This window comes from Anomaloglossus baeobatrachus, chromosome 10, assembly GCF_048569485.1.
Source record: "Anomaloglossus baeobatrachus isolate aAnoBae1 chromosome 10, aAnoBae1.hap1, whole genome shotgun sequence".
In the NCBI taxonomy this organism is placed as follows: Eukaryota; Metazoa; Chordata; class Amphibia; order Anura; family Aromobatidae; genus Anomaloglossus; species Anomaloglossus baeobatrachus.
The window spans coordinates 170,499,724-170,521,475 of record NC_134362.1 but is presented as its reverse complement, the minus strand read 5'-3'; positions in this window follow the sequence as shown (position 1 = coordinate 170,521,475).

Sequence of the window (21,752 nt, the reverse complement as noted above, 5' to 3'; positions counted from 1 at the left end):
ACTCCGCTCTATAACATTATGTTGTCTCCACTTTGTAGTTCAGTTTCTGCAGCTTCTTCCGCTTTTCAAGTGTGTTCAACAGTTTTGCCCATATACTGTAAAAAAAGATGACATTCGTCATTGCCACCTGCATCAAAGCCACCTTTACTCTGCATGATGAGCATCCATAAAAGAATAGTGTTAAGTGGTGTAAAGGCCCAGTCACACACAACGACTTACCAGCGATCCCGAAAACGATGCGATCTGATAGGGATCGCAGGTAAGTCGCTGGGAGGTCGCTGGTGAGATGTCACACAGTCAGATCTTACCAGCGATGCAGGAACAATACAGGTCACAGTAATGACCTGTATAACGATCTCAGCAGTCACTGGGACCCTGTCACACAGTGTCAAACAGCGATGTGTCCTGCCCAGCAGGACATCGCCTTTGAAGAAAATGGCCTGGACCATTCTGCAACGACCGACCTCACAGCAGGGGCCTGATCGCTGGTAGGTGTCACAAATAATGATATCGCTAACGAGATCGCTACTGCGTCACAGAAACCGTGACTCAGCTGCGATCTCGCTAGCGATCTCGTTATGTGTGACGGGGCCTTAAGAGAAGGAATCAGAATTATAGATGCTGTTGAGATGAAAGAAGGTCAAAGCTTTGTGTTGTCTTGTTTGTATTTTGCTCTTTGATAAAAAAAAAAGGAAATAAACAAAATAAAAAAAATCATTGACTGTTCTTTGAGTTCTTGGAAGAAGTGTTTTGGTTTTTTTTCATGATTTCTACATGTATATGAAATACTGGTAACAATTAGATGATTGCCTTGTGTAAATAGGTCAGGGATCAGTCGACAAACAAGTTCAACACTTAAAAAGATAGGCGTAAAAGTAAAAAAATTGAGCCCACAAAATAAAGAACAAAAAAATGAAAAAAATATACAGTGGAACCTCGCTTAACGAGTAACCCACTTAACGAGAATTTCGCTTAACAAGCAAAGCTTTCTGTAAATTTGTAACTCTGTTTACGAGAATCCTCATCGCACCCACTTCTGTACATCCATCGCGCTCTGACCCGCACTTGCAATCCACACAAGCACGCACAAACACACACAAACATGCACGCACAAACACACACAAGCACGCACAAACTCACACAAGCACGCACAAACACACACAAACACGCATGCACACACATACAGTGTTATGCTCACCTTACCTTCCGTTCCACCGCCGGCCTCATGGTTCTTGTAGTTCACCGTTACATCGCGACGTCCTCATGGCGAACTACAAGACCCAGGAGGCCGGCGATGGAACGGAAGGTAAGGTGAGCATAATATGTGTACCTTCCGTTCCATCGCCGGCCTCCTGGGTCCTGTAGTTCGCCGCTCCACTCCAGGCTGTGCATCGGCAACCATAGCGACGAAGCAGGAACTTCCTCTGTCACCGCTACTCAAAGGCAGCGCGCTGACCAATCAGAGGCAAGCGGCTCCTGCCTTTGACGTCAGCGCTCTGGCAGCGGAAGTTCCTCCCTTGTCGTTATGGTAACCTGATACACAGCCCGTACCGGAGAACAGCAAGTCCCAGCAGACCGGCGATGGAACGGAAGGTATGGTGAGCATAATATGTGCGTGTGTGCGTGCTTGTGTGTGTTTGTACGTGTTTGTGTGTTTGTGCATGTGTGGAATGACACAGTGGGGGAACAGGATGGGACATTTAACAAGTCGTGGAACAATTGAATTGTCTGCATTGCAATGATTTCCTATGGGAAATCTTGCTTTGCTGAATGAGTAACTTGGTTAACAAGCCCAGTCCCAGAACGGATTGTTCTCGTTAACCAAGGTTCCACTGTACCAATAAATGTGTACTTATGTAAAAAAGCTAAACTAAAAAATTACACATATTTGGTATTGACGCATCCAGAAAGTTCTGATTTATAAAACTGTAATACTAGTTAACCCCTTCAATAAACACTGTAAAACAAATGTGACAAAAAACTATGCCTTCTCCTCATATCACCCAAAAAAAGCAGACTAAAATGCGATCAAAAAGTTGCATGTAAATAAAAATTGAAGCGCTGAAAACATCATCAATAAAAATGCTTTAGCTCTCAGAATACAGCAATGCAAAAGAATTATTTTTTCTATGAAGTAGTGTTTATGGTGTAAAAGCAGCAAAACAAACAAAAAAAATATAAATGTAGTATTCCTGGATTTGAAGTGATCTAAAGAATAAAGCTGTCTTATCACTTTTATGACATGGTGGATGACGTTATAAAAAAATAAATCATTTCCTAAATTGCCATTTCTTCTTGAGTCTGCCTCACAAAAAGTGGAATAGAAAGCGATCAAAAACTATTAAATGGACGAAAATGGTACCAATAAATATTCCAACTCATCCCGCAAAAAAACAAACCCCCACATTATTTTGTTGGTAGAAAAATAAAAAAAAATTTAGCCTTCAAAATTTGGTGATGCAAAAAAACCTTTATTTTGTAAAGAAGCAATTTTTAGTGTGATAGTAACCAAACCTAAAAAAAAAAGATATAAATCTAGCATCGCTCTTATACTGACCTGAGGAATAAAGCCGCCTAATCACTTATACCGCACGGTGAACAGTGGAAAAAATATTAATAAAGCCAATTCTTCAACTGCAGTTGATCTATTCATTCTACCTCCTATTTGCTCATATTTATCCTGCACTTTACGCTGAGTGCTTAAACTGGGGATTATATGTTAATCTCTGAAAAATGTGATTCAGACAAATTGCCCAAAGAAAAATTCACTATAATGAGGCAGAGGGAGTCACTCTGAACTCCTGTCTGGCATATGGCATATGGCAGCCTTGTCCATTTTTTCATGCATCTTTTTAGACGTGCACAAAAGTGCGATCAACAACAGTTTTGTTCACCTTTAAAAGGACAAAATTTAACAGAGGCCGAATAGAGTCCAGAGTAAGGGGTACTTTGCACGCTGAAACTTCGCTAGCCGATTGTAGCGATGCCGAGCGTGATAGTCCCCGCCCCTGTCACAGATGCGATATCTTGTGATAGCTGCCGTAGCAAAAATTATCGCTACGGCAGCTTCACACGCACTTACCTGCCCTGCGACGTCGCTCTGGCCGGCGACCCGCCTCCTTCCTAAGGGAGCGGGTCGTGCGGCGTCACACGGCAGGCGGCCAATAGAAGCGGAGGGGCGGAGATGAGCGAGACGTAAACATCCCGTCCACCTTCTTCCTTCCTCATTGCAGGCGGGACGCAGGTAAGGAGATGTTCCTCGCTCCTGCAGCTTCATACACAGCGATGTGTGCTGCCGCAGGAACGAGGAACAACATCGTACCTGTCACTGCAGCGAAATTATGGAAATGACCGACACTACACAGATCACCGATTTTTGATGCTTTTGCGATCGTTTATCGGTGCATCTAGGCTTTACACGTTGCGACGTCGTTACCGGCGCCGGATGTGCGTCACTTTCGATTTGAATTTGACCCAGACGAGATCGCAGTAGCGATGTCGCAACGTGCAAAGTACCCCTAACTCTGCTGCCACATTTTAGTGAATGGATTTGTTGAGAGTTTCACCTGAATCATGTATTTCTCAGATGTAGACGGAAACCACAATGTAAGCACTCAGCATAGAGCAAAGGATAAATGTGAACTGATCAAAACGTTTTGTTCTCCAAATTGCCACCAAATAACATTCAACTCAATCCCCAAAAAAAACAACAAAGTCCCCACTAAGGTCAGTCATCTGTTAACGAAAATATAGGTGGCTTCCACGTTACAGGTAGCACAAAGTCTCTGGAGAAGCGCTATGGCTCTCCCCTCAAAAAAATAAATAAATTTAGCAAAATCTGCTCTCCCAAATCCAAATGCCCCCCTCTCTCTTCTGAGCACCACAGTGTGCATAAACCATAGTTAACGGCTTGTTTCCAATTTTTAATTCTGCAAAATTCATTGCGTTTAAGACTGTGGGTGTTTTCCAGAGACAAAACCATCGCTACAGCCGTAGATGAACCCCAGAGGGGTGTAATTTCGAAAACTTGGGTCACTTGAGGGGGTTTCTGCTGTTCTGGCACATAGGGGCACTGCAAATGGAGTCCACAAACTATTCTAGGAAAATCTGTGCTTCAAAAATCAAACAGTCACATGTGGGGTATTGTCACATTCAGGTGAAATTGTGTAACACATTATGGGGCCTTTTTTTACTTATTCAGCTTGTAAAAATTGGAAATCTGGAGTAAAAACATTTTACTGTTAAAATTTTTTCTTCACAAAACAATAGTATAAACCTTTGTGACCCGCCTCTGATGTAAATATGCTAAGTGCACCCCTTGATGAATTCATTGAGGGGTGCAGTTTGTAAAACAGCGTCACTTGTGGGGGATTTCTGCTGTTCTGGCACCTGGGTTTCTGCCAATATGACATGGCATGCACAAACCATTCCAGAAATTCAAGTCCGATATAGTGCTCCTTGCCTTTTCAGCTTTGGAGGGTACTGGCGCACTCAGGAAAAATTACAAAACATGGTCCATTGTATTGTCCATTTTTTCTTATTAGCCCTTATAAAAATTAAAAACTTGGGGCTAAAATAACATTTTAGTGAAAAAAAATGTAATTATTCTTTCTTCACCACCTAATGGTATTGAATTGTCATGCTAGTTACGGGAAACTACCAATTGATTGGCGAAAGGGAAAGTGTGTATTTAGGGAAGGGAAAGATGGTGACCCCCTGACCAAACCTACCACTGGTCCCTGGGGTCCCTCACTACCCTAGATAGGTTCTGCTCCTATGTGCCGAACTGGATACCTGACCCTAGGTATCTCTTCTGCTGCGCCTTAAATAGGGAACAAGTGGGATGAGCTCTTCAATCAACCCCACTAACCATTATAAATTACACAAGGAGGACATACGAGAAAATGCATGAACTATTTATCCGCAGATGACTCCGGTAGAAGTTCAGCAAAGTTTCAGATGAGTACAAGCCACCTGCTTGCATCTAGAGCTTGACTAAACTGAATAATAACCCCAGCCCAAGTCCAGGGAAGATGTAAGCATTTAAGCACAAGGGGAATAGGAATAAATGATAATCAGTAGCTGGATGGAAGGAGAGCTCTGCTGGGTCCTAAAAGGGAAGAGATGCTGGCGGTGCAGTTGATTTGTGGAATGAAATCCACACACCTGTAGAGGACTGGCAATCAGGGTCAGATTGGGACTATATAACTCAGTAGTTTTCTCTTGTTACTTGCCGGTGCTCAATGGATATCCTGTGTGTTAAGGACATTCTATAACCAGCCCTGCTCAACACCAGAACTCTTCTCAGATAAGTGGTCTTTGTACCTCTGCTGTTTGTTTTTTTCTGCTTTGACACTAATGCTTGATTCCTATTTTGTCTTTGTGGAGTTCTTGGTGGAATGGGATCATTCCCTGCTGGGAGTGTCTGTATACTTAGCTCCATTATTCTGCAAGGTATTGTGTTTGTCATGCTTGGTATTAATTCAGTCCCTCATCTGTATTAGTGTTTTTCGATCCCAGTAACATCAGAGTGCTGAGACAGTGGGGGCGATGTTGTGTGACCTCAGGATTTTTCCATATCAGAAGTGCTAGTATTTATTAGGGTTTTTTACGGTTGCAGACATTGCTCCTTCCTATCCTTTCCTATAAAGATAGTTTGGGCCTCACTTTTGCTGAATCTGTCTTTCCTAGCTTTGTATTGTGTTTTTCTATATCACCGTAGCCTTTACATGTGGGGGGCTATCTATCTTTGGGGACTGCTCCAAGGCAGATTAGCTTTCTTATATCTCTATCTGTGAGAATATTTACCATATTTTTCGGACTATAAGATACACCGGACCATAAGACACACCCTGGTTTTAGAGGAGGAAAATAAAATTTTAATCAAAAAATGTGATAATGACACACTGTTATGGGGCGAGGATCTGCTGCTGACACTGTTATGGGGGTAATGTCCCCAAATTCTCTGCTAAGGTACCCCATCCTGGTAATGATCCTTCTGCCTTGTATATGTACCCCATCCTGGTATATGCCCTTATCCTGCTATATACTGGCATCCTGCTATAAACCCCCATCCTGCTATATGCCCCCATCCTGATATATACTGCCATCCTGATATATACTGCCATTCTGGTATATGCCCTTATCCTGCTATATACCCCCATCCATCCTGCTAAATATTCCCATCCATCCTGCTATATGGCCCCTTCCTACTATATACCCCCATCCATCCTGCTATATACCCCCATCCATCCTGCTATATACCCCCACCCATCCTGCTATATACCCCCATCCATCCTGCTATATACCCCCATCCTGCTATAAAACCCCATCCTGCTATATGGCCTGTATTCTGTATCACACAAAAAAAATAAACGTTTACACTCACCTTTCCTCGCTCCATGCAGCATCGCTCCTCCCCCTGTCTGTGGCGGCAGCAGCGCCGCTGATCTGTTTGGAGCCGTCACCGGTCACTTCCCTGCAGCACCGCTCGTCCTCCTGTCTGACGGTCAGCTGACCTGCGTGACTAGCGGCGCGCACAGCAATGACATCATCGCTGTGCTCACCGCTCTCTACACAGATCAGCTGACCGGCAGACGGGAGGACATCGCGAAGCTGCAGGGGAACGGTGAGTGTACTTATTTACTGCCCCCCGCGCTGATGATGATGCGCGGGGGACAGTGAATACAGCCGCACATGATCATTCCAGGCTGTAGTTGCCATGGGTGATCACGGTCGGCTGTTTACTATGCGCGCATCGCCCGCCCATCATCCTGGCCACCTGTCAGCGCCGGCTTCAGTGCTGAGAGATGGGCAGGAGGATGGGCGTGCATATGTAATGAGCGGGCCCACGTGGTCACGGCAGGCGCTGCCACAGCTTGCTCGTGCCGCCGATGACCCTCGTTCCCGGCCGCAGCCCTATATTCAGACCATAAGACGCACCCCCCACTTTCCCCCAACATTTGGGGGGAAAAAAGTGCGTCTTATGGTCCGAAAAATAAGGTAGTTCTCCTTGTGTCGAGACGACTAGGTCATCGTAGGCTTGTCCCACGGCTACTTCTAGTTGTGCGTCAAGATTAAGTCTGCAATCCGTTAAGTTTCCAGCCACTCTGTTACCATTTGAGATTCTGCATTTTTTGATCCTCCTTGGTCCCTGAATCATAACAGGGCGGCATGAAATCAATGAACCAATCTTGTGGCATTCACATCCGATGCTAGGACCCAAATCCTCTTCTCTGGTCCGTAACCCCTCCACTGCACGAAGTATTGAAAGGAACGATGTAGAAAACGATAGTCAACAATTTTAGCTATAACTCCAAATTACCATCAACCATGACTGGGACCGGCAGAAAGCGGGATCGCTCCAAAAGTTCCACACACTTTTTGTGCAGTGCCCTGTGGAATACATTGTGGATCCTACGAGACTTAGGTAACTCTAGATGAAATGCTACTGGGTTATTTTATAGGGACCAATATACCTAGGCTCCATCTTCCAGGAAGGAATCTTCCAGTTTATGTTCCTGGTAGACAACCACACATAGTAATTCACACTTAGGTTTGGACCTCTTAAGCGCTTTTTTGTCAGCTGTATGTTTGTATCTCTCTTCCATGACCTTCAAATTTTCTGAACCCCTTGCCATACAGAAGAGAGTGATGAGGCAATACGCTCCTCCTCAGGAACTCCTGAAGCACCCCTACCACTACATGTACCAAATTGCAGATGAAAATGGTATGTACTAAAGAATGGTGACTTGCCAGTAGACTCTTGGTGACGATTCTTTAAAGCAAATTCAGCGAATGGTAGATAACATGCCCAATCCTCCTGGTTCTCGGAGACAAAGCATCTAAGGTAAGTTTCCAAATTCTGAATTATGCGCTCGGTCTGCCCATACGACTGTGGATGGAAGGCAGAAGAGAAAGACAACTGCACCCCCGGTCGAGCACAAAAGGCTCTCCAAAATGTGGAAACAAACTGGCCTCCCCAATCTAAGACCACATTGGAAGGAACCTCGTGAAGCTTCATGATCTCATTGATGAACATCTGAGCCAGAGTCTTGGTATTTGTAAGTGCCGGCAACACAATGAAATGCGTCATTTTACTGAACCTATCCACAATCTACACACTACATCTAATCACGCTGCTGTTACCTCCAGTGCGAGCCATTCAAACACTGCATGCGGCTTACACAGGGCTGAGCACCAAGCGTACCTCAGCAAAGCGATACTCGCACGAGTGGAATTCGCACGTAAAGCATCCGAACTCCGAACCCGAACTCTGGTTGTTAAAGTGAGTGTCCTTTATGAAAACCAAACATCGGGTTCGCTCATCTCTGCCCCTGAACATCCAACACCTCCCCTTCCAGGTCTGGGCACAAGGCCGAAACGACCACCCCCTTCTACAAAATGGGTAATGGTTTCACATGATCACTACCCCCAGGGAAGCTCCTAGATAATGCATATGCCTTGGTGTTTTTAATCCCTGGATGGTAAGTGACAGTAAAAAAAGTAAATATGTGGATAATGTTATTTAGTAACTATTTTGTGTGACATAACTCTCGGATTTATGGGCATAAAATATCAAAGTTTTAAAATTGGAAAAGTTTTGCCAAATTTCTGATATTTTCAACAAAAAAAAATGCAAAAAAAAAAAATAAAACTATGTATCAAAATGAGGAACTATTTGAAAGACCTATCATAACTGATGAGACCTCATATCAAGAGAATTCCAGCTACCAGATGATGGTAAACCCTGAAAAAGACCAGCCGTGAAAAAGATTACATGAGTGTTATGGAAGTTTGGGATACATTTTGTATAAACAGGAGGGAAATGTTAGGAAAATCAAGAGTTAAAAGTTATAGTAAAATATATTTCCTAAGGATGTTATCTTGGAAAGAACAAAAGAATGTTTATAGATTTGTACTTATCAAACAATTGTTTTTGGGATGTGACTTTGACCTTAGATTTGTACAGAACTTGTGTGATTAACATCTTTGGGTAAGAAAAATAAGCGTATTGGGGGAGATGTCATAGGGGTGGTGCTGACAGATCAGGGGTTTCTTAGCTGAACCTAAGACTGGGGGCCCTACGCTCTCCCTCACCCCGGAGGTACCCTTGAAGGTAGGGAGGCCTGGTTCCCCGACATAACCCCTGTCTCCAGTACGGCTCTGATCTTACTCCCCCCAACCCTGGGAGAGAGCCGGAAAACCAGCAACAAAACCCCACAGAAAACACACAGACAAGGGCGTACGTAACCTCGTACACACAGCACTCACACACAAAAGGAGAAACAATATGTGTACTTGTAAAATAAAGATATGGGTAGTGAAAACTCACAACAGGAGAACGTTCACACCAAGCAACAAAGCAACTGTTGTTCACCGTATAATGAGACCCATTGAGAATGGGAACACTGATGCCATCTTCGGCAGCCCCTTACTACACTCCCCAGCCTTAAATAGGAAGAGACCAGCTGATGATGGTAATTAGCAGACTGGCTCTCAGAAAAGTTACACACTGTTTAAAAAGGATTAACTCCTGCATGGCTAGAAGCAGTGAAAGAACTTAGCCGACGCCCAGTCGAGCTGAGCACAAAGGGAACTTGTCACCAGATTTGGCGACTATAAGCTGCGGCCACCCCCAGTGGGCGCTTATATACAGCATTTTAACATTCTGTATATATGAGCCCAGGCCGCTGTGTAGAACGTAAGTGTGACGGGGTGCATCTCCGATATCACACACTCAACAGAGCAAGAGATGATGGAACAATCCAAAGAACATTTATCCATGCAAAACAAAATGACCATCAAATAATCCACCACACAGAGGGTAAAAATAGTCCAGAAATGGCATAAATGTCCCAGAGTTCAGTCACAATTCTCCAGCAGTCCTTCTTCAGGGTAATCGGGGTTTCTCACAGTCTCTGGGGCACTGGCCACAGCCTCAGCGTCTCCCTCAGAGGTTCAATCTTGCTTATTTTCTCTTGTAAGTCTCACCCAGAATCACTACTCAGGGATATAACCTGACTTAACAGGACAAACAATAGATCGAATAGACAGACCCCCACGCCCAAAACATGAACCCACACAAAACGATACATAGCTCACAATATCACACCATCACAACCTCTCCCTCCTTTTTAATAAGTGAGTACGCCATGAGGTCTACACAGACATCTGGCCACCTCACTTAAGTACATGCTGCTAAGCTGTGGATAGTCCCTTGTACAGCAGTAACATTGTAAGGACAAGCTTCCCTTTGTGTCCTCCTTCACTCAAACTGTGTTTCCTGCACTCACAAATCAGCATTGTAGAGCTCCCACATTATTTCCTAGGAGAATATCTGCAGGCAGGCCGCTCATCACCCCAACCACACATTGCTTGACCCCAAAGCCAAAGTCCAGATCTACAGTCGCCTTTGGGATATTCCTCTTTTGTCCTCCAGCCAATTCAATAACAATCCCTGGTTCATGGTGTATCGCCTCTGGCCGAACCACCCGGGGATCAGCTATTGTGAGAAATACCCCAGAATCACAAAATACAATGACTCTCGGTCCATTCAGTACAACCTCCTGTAAGTGCTTACTTTGATGGTGAGAGAAACTCGGGGCTGTGGCTTGCAACCCATAAACCCCTAGTGGTCGACCACGAGTGTCTGAGTCATTACGTAAGTCAATTTGAAGGGGTGAGAACTTTTCTCCCATTGTATTTGGCAGTAGAGAATGAACAGGTCGATTTGGTGCAAGGTAATTCCTCAATCAACCAGCAGGGCAAGTGTTTTGCAAATGCCCAGGCTGTCCACATCGATAACATCTCTTCTGCGCCGTACTCCTTTCAATGTGCATTTTGGAGAAGGCAGGAGGAAAACCTGGTGACAAAGGCCAGAACCCATACACTCCAAAAGGGGCATCTATGGTGCAGGGGTCAGCGTTAGACTCCAGTGGAGGTGGTTGTAGCTCTTCCTCAGGCAGGATGGAATGCACAAAATGCACTGGACGAGGTGGAAGTGCGTGGGGGTCCCTCCGAATCCTTGCGGGACAACTGGATTGCAGGTGCCCAGGTTGCCCGCACCCATAACATCTCCTCTCTGATTCCCCCAGGGCGTGGTCGGAACTGTTGGGGCCCAGAATTGTGAGACGTGGATGTCATCGGTCTGCAGCTGGGCAGAGGGACAAATATAACTGGAGAGGGCCGAGGCGCAGGAGGATCAGAATGTGGCTTATAGTCCATAAGCCTCCTCCATTGAGGTCGGATACTAAGGGCCTCATCAGCCAGGGCTGCAGATTTATCCAAGGTGTGCAGCGTGCGGTCTCTGACCCATTCCCATATTTCTGAACGACACTTGTAAAGAAATTATTCTAAAAGAAATACCTGTATAATGTCTTCCACAGTGAAGGCGTCTTCCGCTTCCAGCCATCCCTGACATGCCTGGGACATCTTATGCGCATGCATTCTAAACGATCCCCCCGTTATGCATGGGAGGTCTCGGAACTGTGCTCTATGTGAGTCTGGCGTGATGGCATGGTAATCCAGGATAGTCCGCTTTACAATGTTGTAATACCAGTTCTGCTGTGAGTCAATGGTGCGATAAGTCTCTGCCAGGTTTCCGTTCAGGAGTCCCACTAACAAACGCATCCAGCCAGGGTGGGGCACCTCCATCACGGCACACTGCTGCTCAAAGTCCTTGAAGAACCTCTCCACATCTCCGGAAGCCTCATCATATGGCTTGAAGTCTGCCCGGGTAATCCGTACAGGCTCGCGGATTGCTGGGTTTACACTCCAACTCCCTCTGCTGGACTCCATTGCTTCTTGTCTCCTCTGTGCTCGGTGAGCAGCCTCCTCCTTATACTCCTAAGATACACCTGGGCCCAGAACCGGATCTTTTCTTTGAACCATACCAATCACTGTCTTTTTGGGGCAGGGATCCTCGTCTCCAGCGCTTGTCCGTCAGACATCTGGGAGGACGTAGACTGGCTTGCCCCACCAGTAGATCAATTAAGGACTCTTTACTCGGTCCATGGTGGTTCGGGCAGAGATCTCTGTCTCTCTCATGTAAAACTGGATGCGGTCCAATCTCTGTACTCACTCTTTGGTGGATCTCCATTAGGCTGTGCTCTGTTGATCCCACCGCTGCCACCAATTGTGATGAGGTCCTTCTCCGATATCACACAATCAACAGAGCGAGAGATGATGGAACAATCCAAAGAACGTTTATTCCATGCAATACAAAATGACTATCAAATAATACACCAGACGGAAGGTAAAAATAGTCCAGAAATGGCATAAATGTCCCAGAGTTCAGTCACAATCCTCCAGCCGTCCTTCTCCAGGGAAATCAGGGTTTCTCACAGTCTCTCTAGGGTGCTCCCCACAGCCTCAGCGTCTCCCTCAGAGGTTCAATCCTGCTTCTTCTCTCTTGTAAAGGCCCAGTCACACTAAACAACTTACCAGCGATCCCAACAAGGATCCAACCTGATAGGGATCGCTGGTAAGTTGCTAGGAGGTTGCTGGTGAGATGTCACACTGCGACGCTCCAGCGATCCCACCAGCAACCTGACCTGGCAGGGATCGCTGGAGCGTGGCTACACGAGTTGCTGGTGAGCTCACCAGCAACCAGTGTCCCAGCCCCCAGCCAGCAGCGCCGCGTGGAAGATGCTGCGCTTGGTAACTAAGGTAAATATCGGGTAACCAACCCGATATTTACCTTGGTTACCAGCGCAGACAGCTACACGTGCAGAGAGCAGGGAGCAGCGCACACCGCTTAGCGCTGGCTCCCTGCTCTCCTAGTTACAGCACACATCGGGTTAATTACCCGATGTGTACTAGAGCTAAATGTGCACAGAGCAGGGAGCAGCGCACACCGCTTAGCGCTGGATCCTTGCTCTCCTAGCTACAGTACACATGGGGTTAATTACCCGATGTGTACTCTGCTACACGTGCAAGAAGCAGGAGCCGGCACTGACAGTGAGAGCGGAGGAGGCTGGTAACGAAGGTAAATATCGGGTAACCAAGGTAAGGGCTTCTTGGTTACCCGATGTTTACCGTGGTTACCAGCCTCCGCAGAAGCCGGCTCCTGCTGCCTGCACATTTAGTTGTTGCTGTCTCGCTGTCACACACAGCGATCTGTGCTTCACAGCGGGACAGCAACAACTAAAAAATGGCCCAGGACATTCAGCAACAACCAACGACCTCACAGCAGGGGCCAGGTTGTTGCTGGATGTCACACACAGCGACATCGCTAGCAACATCGCTAGCAACATCGCTGTTACGTCATAAAAGTTGTTCGTTAGCAGCGATGTTGCTAGCGATGTTGCTTAGTGTGACGGGGCCTTAAGTCTCACCCAGAATCACTAATCCCCCAGGTAAACAGAGAGTTTAGGTGGATTCAAGGCCCCCTCCCCCAGACCTAGGGACAGAAGGGATATAACCTGACTTAACAGGAAAAACAATAGATCGAATAGACAGACCACCACACCCGAAACATGAACCCACACAAAATGGTACATAACCCACAATATCACACCATCACAGTAAGAATCACGTTATAATACTCACCTAAGGGGCGGTGCGGTTCAGACTGGTCGGATGGGTGTCTCCGTTCTCCGGTACCAGCGCCTCCTCTTTCGGCCATCTTTGTCCTCCTTCTTCTAAAGCTTGGGTGCATGACGCGTCCTATGTCATGTATACTAGCCGGCACTGAGTTCCTGCCCCACAGCCTGCCCGCCGAGCAATAGCCCCCGCCGCAACACCCGCTGGGGGATTCAATAGTGCCCACCGCTACATCCTCCTGTGTTATGATCCGGAATGATGGAAGATCACAATAGATCATTGGCAAAAAAGGTGACAAGAGTATTGGCAACTAATCTGGCCGCCATCCCCTTACTAACCATCAACACTAGAAGTAGCTGAGGGGTGAACTATCATCCTATGCACCGCGAACCCAGCCGGAGAACTAGCTATCCTAAAGGAAGGAAGGATGAATAACTCTCTGCCTCAGAAATAGACCGCCAAAGGTATAGTAAGCCCCCCACATTCAAAGACTACGGTGATATAGGAAAATACAATATACAGATGGAGGATAGGATTAGCAAAGGTGAGGCCCCACTAACTAAATAGGAAATGATAGCAAATGGGCTGATGGTGGCCAGAGAGAAACCCTACAAAACCCAAATACCTGATAGTACAAAAAGGTCCTCAGATCGCACGATCTGCACTCCGTCCTATATCAGGCGCTCTTGTCAAACCAATGAACAGAAAACAGGAACAATTACAAATTCAAGAAGCAACAAACACATGGACTTATAGGAGCAATACTCCAAACATAGCTGCAGGGAGCTTCCCAGCAAAACAACAGAGAGGGAAGATTCCTGCATGCAAATAAACTGAAAATAACCACAATAATTGACAACCCAGATAAGAACAAAAGAACAAAAATAACATAAGATTAAACCAACCACTTATCTGGGGTAGAAGAGGTCTGGAGCAAGATGAAACGGCTGGTGAAGCACAGAACAAATGATAACCGGCCTAGACAGCCAGGAGACCAAGGCTTAAATAGGCAGAGAGTTAACAATGGAAACGCCCATTGCTCAAGAACACCTGGTCTCTGTCAAACCATTCCTGGCCACAAGAGGGAGCTCCACAGCAGCAACAGTATAACTGACATTCACAACACTCTTGAGCTGCAACACCTCCTCCTCTGAGAATGCAGCATCGCCTCCCCTGGCTCCTGTGACCTTCCTAAACTGCTCCACCACTGCTGCTCTCCCTAGTGAGCATTAGGATTAAGACGCACTAAGATTATAAAACAGGCCCTCATTTTAACATTAACCCCTTCAGCCCCTGGGCACTTTCCGTTTTTGCGTATTTGTTTTTTGTTCCCCTTCTTCCGAGAGGCGTAACATTTTTATTTTTCCATCAATCTTGCCATATGAGGGCTTGTTTTTTGCGGGACGAGTTGTACTTTTAAATGAAACCATAAGTTTTACCATACTTGCCGTACTGGAAAACGGCAAAAAAATTCCAAGTGCGGAAAAATTGCAAAAAAAGTGTGATCGTACAATAGTTTTTGGGATATTTTATTCACTGTGTTCACTATATGGTAAAACTGAGGTATCTATGTGATGCCTCAGGTCGGTGCGAGTTTGTAGACACCAAACATGTATAGGTTTACTTGTATCTAAGGGGTTAAAAAAAATTCACAAGTTTGTCCAATAAAAGTGGCGCACGTTTTGCGCCATTTTCCGAAACACGTAGCGTTCTTATTTTTAAGGATCTATGGCTCAGTGATGGCTTATTTTTTGCGTCTCGAGCTGACGTTTATAATGGTACCATTTTTGCGCAGATGCTACGTTTTGATCGCCTGTTATTGCATTTTGCGTAAAACTTAATTTTGGCGTTTGGAATTTTTTTGCCACTACGTCGTTTACCAATCAGATTAATTGATTTTATATTTTGATAGATCGGGCATTTCTGAACGCGGCGATACCAAATATGTGTATATTTATTTATTTTTTAACCCTTTAATTTTCAATGGGGGGAAAGGGGGGTGATTTGAACTTTTAGGTTTTTTGTTTTTTTTTTATTTTTTAAAACTTTTTTTTTTACTTTTTTTTATTTTACTAGTCCCCCTAGGGGACTATAGCAATCAGCAATCCGATCGCTGATCGCTATCTGCTGATCACAGCAATACAGCTGTAATCAGCAGATACAGTCACTTTGGTTTTCCCTCTGCTCTCGGCCGAGGGAAAATGAAAGTGAAACATCGTAGCAGCAGGCGTCATCACATGACCCTGTGCTACGATGGCAACCACCGATAGTCACGTGATAACACACGTGACTTCCGGTGGGGGCGGCGGTAAGTAACAAACATGGCCGCGCGCATTTAAATCTTGCTGCCAGACTTTGGCAGCAAGATTTAAGGGGTTAATGGCCGCGGGTGGAAGCGATTCCACCCGCGGCTAGCAGGCACACATGTCAGCTGTTGAAAACAGCTGATATGTGTGCCGATCCACGCCGCCTACCCGCGGCAGGGGGCGGGGCTTAACGGGACACGATCCTGGACGCATAGATCCGTCCAAGGTCGTGAAGGGGTTAAAGGTTATGTCCTATTTTCCTCCTCTAAATTTGGGGTGCGTCTTATAATCTGGTGCGTCTTATAAAATGAAAAATAAAGTAAAACTGCCTGCTTCAAATGAATCCGAACCTCAAGAAATAATTTTTATTTATCCAATAATTTATCAGACAGACACGCAACAAAAAACGAAAATATTTGAAAAATGAAATCAAAGTTTTAAAAAAGAATCATAAAAAGATTATAATCTAAAACCCCAAAACCTCTATATGCCAATCAGATGTCCACAAAGAAAGCAAAATACATGAATGAAGTCATAAATGTGTCATGATGAAAAGTTATATAATAAAATGCAAGTGCTATTCCTAAACACAACTGACGAAATGCATATACGATCATGGATAAATAATGAATCAATGAAGGAAACAATAAGCAGATGACATAAGTGGAAATCAATCACTGATAAAGGAGAAAGATGAGCGCTGCGTGCACATAACCTGGTCCATAGATGATCAGACAGGAGGAGAGGGAAATATCACCCCACGCGTATCACCACACTTCTGGCTTCCTCAGGGGTCTAGTGATGCGATGGTCAGATAGGTCTTAAATAGGGATCACATCAAGTAGATAAAATTTAGCAAATAAAAATCAAGATAATAATTACCAGAAGAGGCTTTATTATTTTAAAAGGCAGTGGCCCGGGGTATAGGAACAGAAATAGGGACAATGGATAACTATTAGGACCTCGAGAACTGTGCTGAAATGTATTATCAGTGACTTCTATGTCTGGTATATTATCCTCTTAATAAACATTTAACCCATTGTTAACACCATTACCTGTTTTTCACCCTCACCCCCTCCCTACAGCTTGTTTCCTATATGCACTGTAATATTGCTCCACACGTCTTCTTCTGCCACATTTATGTATTTATTCTTCTGCCATGAATGTTTTTATCTCCCACAAAACTGTTTAATGATGTTTTATGTATAAAGAAAAATATTTGTTTTATTTTATCCCTCTTTTCAGTGGTTTCCTCTCTGTCTGTTGTCTGATCAATTACTGTTCTCCCCCGAAAATTAGACACAGTCTTATATTATATTTTGCTCCGAAAGATGCGCTAGGGCTTATTTTTAGAGGATGTCTTATATTTGCCCATGGACAACAATCCACATTTATTCTTGAACAAAAAATGAAATTAACATTTATTCATATATAATCACATCACATTCTGGAACATGAACATTTTGTGTTACTCCTATTACTGGTCAGATGCACATTGTCTTATCTGATCCGCTATTCTCGTGGTGCAGAACCCGTCCTCTAGTGGTGGGTACAGACCATATTTTCAAAGGGTTACATTACCTGCTTACATTAATTATTCTCTATGTACTGCTTTACCCCCAAAAGAAAGCAGACACCCCCTAAAAGAATCGCACTTACCAGATCTTAAAAAATTAGAGTTGGCAAGTGAATGGGCTCTCACATACAGATCTGACAGTTCCCCTTTAGTTCTGCAGCAGTTGGCTCCACCTGGTGACTGCAAGTAGTATGACTCTTGAGGAGTGATACTGGTACCCGATCTGTTTGGCAAAGCAGCAGTGCAATTTAGCTGGAACAGCGAGGGACCTGACAGCGATGCAGATCTCTTTGTGAGAGCCCATCCACCATTAGTACTTGACAAATGTAATTGGTGTCTTGTGAGTGTGATTTTTGGGGGAGCTGGGGGGTGAGAGGGGTGTCTGCTTTCTTTTGGGAGTGTCTGCTTTCTTCAATGAAGAGTCGTGCTGTATTCTTTAAATTTTTTAGGCTACCTTCACACTTGCGTTGGACGGCTTCCGTACCATTGCGTTGTGTGACGGATGCAACGGATGCGTTGCATATAGTGGCACAACGGATGCTACGGATCGTACAAAACAACGGAAAGCTTTTTATTTTTTTCTTCTTTACAGTTTTACCGGCAGCAGACTATTGTGAAAGATCAGCTGATCGCTCTCAATAGCCGAGCGCTGTCACTTGCTGGCGGCTGGGCATGCCGGCGGGCGGGCGCTCAGCTAAGCGCTCTCACTTGCCAGCGGCCGGGCATGTGGGCGCTCAGCTGAACGTTCGACCACCGCGAGACAAAATAAAGTTTGCGATTAAAAAAAAAAAAAAAAAAAAAAAAAAAGAGCATGCGCAGTGAAATCCTACAGATTGCGCTGCTCAGAAAAAAGTTACATGCTGCGTTTCTTCCGCCCAACGCAGCGTTAAAATAACGACGCTGCGTCGTCCAGCGGATGCAATGCAGACACTTGCGTTACAGTGCGTTGTCCATACAAGTCTATGGAGAATAGCGCAGTGCGTTAACGGACTGCGCTATTCTCCATAGTGACGGACTCCGCTGAACGCAAGTGTGAAAGTATCCTTAGCTGCTTGGACACTTCCTTATGGAACTGCAACTAGTGCTTATTTTTGGAGTAGGGCTTACATTTTAAGCATAGTCAAAAAAGCCCCCCAAAATCACACTAGGGCTTATTTTTGGAGAAACAGGTTCTCATTAGCGGATTCACCTGTGATGCTAGTCACTACTTACAGGTAGTACAAATGGTAGAGTAGTCAGGAAAAGCTGGGGTCTGGTACCAGGTGTACACAGAGGCGTAGTCAGGTGACGATCCAAGGGCCAGAATTCCAGGAAGGTATGTAATGTATTCAAGGAGTAAACTAAGACGTGGTCAGGTAACGAGGTCAAAAGCCGGGCGGTAACGTCAGGAACAGGAAGCGGGCAGAGAAGAGTCAAACAACAGTTCGGGGTCAGTAAACCAAGATCAGAACACAGGCAGGAATTTAGGCCAACAGCACAACAGGAGAACCAGAATCTACGACTGGTGAGGTTCTAGGAAAACATGCTCACTAACGAAGCAGAGCAATTACCCAGAAGATGGAACACCTGAGCAATCAGCACCTCCCAGAACCAGCATGGAAGCCAGCGCTGTCAATCAACCTGCCAGCCAGAAGCCCAGAAAAACACAGATGCCCTGCACAGAGGAATGGTGACACCACCTTTATATGTGACAGTATTAATCAAATGTTTTCCTTGATGCTGAAAATAAATTAATAGACTTGTGTCCTTCAGTTCTTTTAAAAATTAAAGAAAAAAATATAAAAAAAAATATATATATAAAAAATAATAAATAAAAGGTTAAATTATCTGCCTTTTCCCGTTCAGAAGTAAAAAAACAAAAAAATATATATTTTTTTATTTATTATATCTAAATTGTATAAAATTGTATTTATTAATTTATTGTATCAAAAACGTCTGATGTATTAAAATATAAAATTATTTAAATTATCCTTTAAACTTCAAAAAGAAAAAACAATTATGACACTAGAATTAGCAATTTTTAGCCGCCGCTCTTTCCTAAAAAATTAAGTATTAAAATTTTGAATGATATCAATAAATTCCTGCTACCCAGATTGCAAAAAAATACCCGTCACGCAGCTCGATAAGTTACAGGGCTCAGAAAATGGTGACACAGACCTTTTTTTTTTATATTTGATTTTTTTTTACCAAAAATAATAATTTAAAAAAATAATAAAACAGGACAAGTTTGGTATCTTCAGGTTCCAAGCTGGAGAATCGTGTTTCCCAGTCAATTTTTCCAAACAATGAATGCTAAGAAATGGTGGTGGAATTGTGTGTGTGTGGGGGGGGGTTTACAATTTTATCACACTATTTTTTCCCGCTTTCCATACTTTTTACTATACAAAGTGCTGGTGTCGGCCAAACCTATAACTTGTCCCACAAAAAAACAAACCCTCATGTGGCTATATGGACGAAAAATAAAAAGAGGTTATGGATCTCAGGACAATCACCAGATTCTAAAGGGGTTGATAAGAAAATATATTTTATTTGCTTTGTAGAAATGAATAATAATTTCATATATCCCATAAATACACAGCATTATATATAGGTACAGTTATATACAGTCTGTGGTCCGGCGCTGCATTATGAGGTCGGCAGTGAGGTAGTGACATTAGGACACATGATGGAGCATGGAGCATGGACTGTGATGTAATGTGGTGTTATGACATCATAGTGGCCTCCATTATTATAGGGGCTGCTGTTCCGTTGATCGGTGCACTCACGTAGGAGAATTTTCTTTAGTGAGTGCTCTCTTTGGTTTAGTTGTTTTATTGACAAAATCAGAGTATTTATATTGAAGAAAACCTTAGCTTGAAGTTCTGAAGTTTCCTCAAGGCCGAAGGATCTCCTTCATCTTGGCCCAATATGGATTCTGAGGACAATTATCATCCTTACCATGTTCGAGATGAACCATCCTCACATGGACCTGCCCGTCCTTCTGTATCAGGTAAGACGAGGAAGGGCATAAAAAGCCCCTAATATGTCTATGTACAGGTGTGTAACATATGTGTTCCTAATAGAGGATAATATTCGCCAGGAGAAAGTGCTTATATGTGTGTTGTTTCTCTTTTTCACACAGGAACATCGCGGCGCATCAGGGAGGACTCCCCGATTGCGCACAGGACGAGAGGCAGGATTGCAAGGCAAAGAAGAGTGGATATTGCCCCATTTACACCTAGGAGGCGGAGAAATAGGAGGCTCCCACCACCACCACCACCATCACCTCCACCACCACCATCGCCATCACCACCACCATCACCGGAGAGGTATGGGCTGTGGAACCAATTCCAAAATAACACCAATCCTGAAGTCATCAATGATTCAAGACTCACACTCCCTACTGCCATACGATCGGCGGAGGACCCCCTGGAATCCTGCCCAATCTGTTTGGAAGACCTTATCACCGGAGATACCATCAGCTATATGGAGTGCGGCCACTTTTTCCACCTGCGATGCATAGAACAATGGCTTCAGGATAACATCACATGTCCTTTGTGCAGGCACATAAACTCCACGCCAAATTATCTCGTCCCTGCCTATTTGGAAAACTTTGGCGAGATTGAAGTGCTAACAGATGACCCCAACATGCGTTATTATGCGCCAGTACCTGTGTATGTCAATGGTGAATGGAGCACCCTTGTATACTATTGAGCGGATGAACTGCTACCCAGTCCTCGTCTCCCTGACTCCTGTCTTCTCCGTTTTGTCCGAAATCCCTGTCTCCCTCTCCTGCTCCCTGATTTGTTGTTTTGTCTCCATGCTCTACCCCTACTGACTTGCTCTCCCGGTATCTGACTTCGGCTTGTTATTTGACTTTGGTTCTGTACTCTCTCCTCTGGCTTCTGACGACACCTCCTGGCTTCTGACCTCCGGCTCTCACTTGACTCTGACTCCATCTGCTCCCTTGTACTACGTTGACTGCAGCTTGTACAACGATCCCATTACATCCATACGCGGATGACCCCCATCCCCATATGGTAAAGTGCAAGAGGGGAGGTATGTGTCGCTGAGACTACTAAAATCAGTGATGTGAACCTGGATGTAATGCTCCAGCATACTAGGTGCTGAGAGGGTTAAATTGCTTTTAACTGGGCCAGGTTTTTGTGAACAGCTAAAGAGATGGGTGGGACGGCTGTTCACCATACCTCCACCTCGGGGTGTGGTCCAAGAGGTACAAGCCTCTGGACACACTCACTGTTCTGTATGTTCTGTGTTGGAGGAAGCAGTTCCTCATCTCTGTGAACGGTGTGGAACCCCAAACTTTAGTGGGTTGAACCCGCAGT